General features: G+C 29.8%; 1 protein-coding gene across 1 annotated transcript in view; it reads left to right on the plus strand.

Annotated features, from left to right (window-relative positions):
• Positions 1–2,212, plus strand: part of LOC106680681 (mucin-2) — an 18,148-nt gene that overhangs the window by 9,549 nt on the left and 6,387 nt on the right. The gene's annotated exons all lie outside the window — the stretch shown is intronic.

Genomic DNA, 2,212 nt, shown 5'->3' on the forward strand with positions numbered 1-2,212 from the left:
TTTATACTAAATGTATTGTTAATATTAAAATACAGATTTGTCTATAGAACTTAATTTAATTAACTGCCCAAATAAGAGTATAGCTTGCTAGTATGACGTATCGGATGTCCCCTACTCCAGTCCCAACACGCCTTTGGAGCCCAACTATTAATTCATCTTTATCAGTTACATTTCGTTATCCTCACATTGGTGATGTAATTACAATGTAAATAGAAAGAAAAAAATATGTCTCCCAAATTTGTTTATAAAAACATTTCTTAATTTTTTAAGTATAACTAATTTACCTAAGTCCTACAACTCAAGAAAAAAAATTATAAATTGATTTCCTGATGCCTGATAATACGGAAGTAATGGGGGGTAGAGGGAGGGGAATGCTATTTAATTCTAGCACGACAATTTTAATATTATAATAGGGGAGTAGAGGCTTACAGTATCTTATATACTGTACAGACAAATAATGAAATATAAGTGAAAGTCTAGTTAGTAAATATTTGAAAATTATTTAAAATAATCTGATGAAGGAAGTGGGAATTAAAACATATAGCTAATTAGCTAACAAGATTAAAGATGTAAATTTAAGTAGTCAAAAAGGAATACAAATAATATGAATATTTTAATTTAATAATGAAATGAAAGAGCCTTTTATTTATGCAATAAATTAAAACAATATAAACATTTAAAGAAGATAGAGAGAAAAAATAAAGAAATAAATTTATATAAATAATAGTTGACAAAACATTAACTTGTATCAATTTTCTTTCCATCTTTCTGTATCCTTTCCTGCATAGTCCTTCCCTTTGGACAGTAATAGTGACCACTTCCCGGGGTGACTAGCCCTATTGGGAGGCGAGTTCTTTCCATTTCTTCTTTCAGACATCCCTGTCCCTTACAGCTCTCCGCCAGAAGAGTCCTGCCATCCTCTTGAATATATCTCTCCACCTTTTCTTTTGACGTCCTCTTCTTCTTTGAAGATCGTATGGAGCCCATTCTGTGGAAATTTTTGACCATCTGTCATCTTCGCATCGAAGGAGATGCCCTGCCCATTTCCATTTGCTCAATCTTGTCATCTTCAGTGTGTCAGTGAGTCCTATTTCTTTCTGGATCCAAGCATTTTTTATTCGATCTCTTTTTCTCACATTCACAATGCTTCTTCCAATATTATTTTGCCACACCTGTAATTTCACTATCGAAGACCTGCCTTTTAAGGTCAATACTTGTTTTTCCCTTCATTGTATGCCTGAGGGACCAAAACTTTTTCCAGCCGAGTGCCAATCTCCAGGACCTCCTTCGCTCCTCTAATTTACCGAAGACCTAAAACTCAAAAAAAAAATTATAAATTGATTTCCTGATGCCTGTTGACACTGAAGTGCGGGAGGGGGAATGCTGTTCAATTCTAGCAGAACAATTTTAATATTGTAATAGGCGAGTAGAATCTTACAGTATCTTATATTCTGTTCAGGCAAATAATGAAATATAAGTGATAGTCTAGTTAGCAAATATTTGAAAAAAAATGAAAATTATTAAAAATAAGGTGATGAAGGAAGTGGAAATTAAAACATATAGCTAATTAACTAATAAGATTGAAGATGTAAATTTAAGTAGTCAAAAAGGAATATAGAAATATGGATATTTTAATTTAATAATAATAATTTAAAAATAAAGTATAAAAACTTTATTAAAATAATAAAGAGGATAAAGAAAAATATAAAAAAAAAAAAAAAATCAGTAACTAACATAAAAAAAGTAAAGGTTGTGGGTTCTAAACCCACCTAGGCGAGTTAAAATTTGTTTTACAGTGGGCCTTGTTCATTGTTTAGAATCATGACATTCCTACTCTAAAAGATTCATTAATTTAATCAACAGAGAAGAAATAATACCTGACACCAAATAGTAAGCATAATTGGTAAATTATTGCAGATTACATAAACATGTAATCAAAAGGAAGTTTGTGGGATAGATAAAAAGTAGAGATGAGAATTAAGAGTTAAGAAACAAGAATATTAAAATATCAAAATATCAAAAGAATAATAAATGGTAATATAAACATATAATAAAATAATTAGATAAAAAAAAAATAATACTATAAGGGAATCGTAAGAAATAGAGTAAACTAAAAATTACATGTCGTGCGGATAATCTGTAATAATAATTACACTTACTATTTACTGCCAGTTATTATATCTCCTCAGTTAATTAAATTTATTACTCTTTT

Source organism: Halyomorpha halys, unplaced genomic scaffold (genome assembly GCF_000696795.3).
Source record: "Halyomorpha halys isolate HHAL.00 unplaced genomic scaffold, Hhal_1.1 Scaffold278.1, whole genome shotgun sequence".
NCBI lineage: Eukaryota > Metazoa > Arthropoda > Insecta > Hemiptera > Pentatomidae > Halyomorpha > Halyomorpha halys.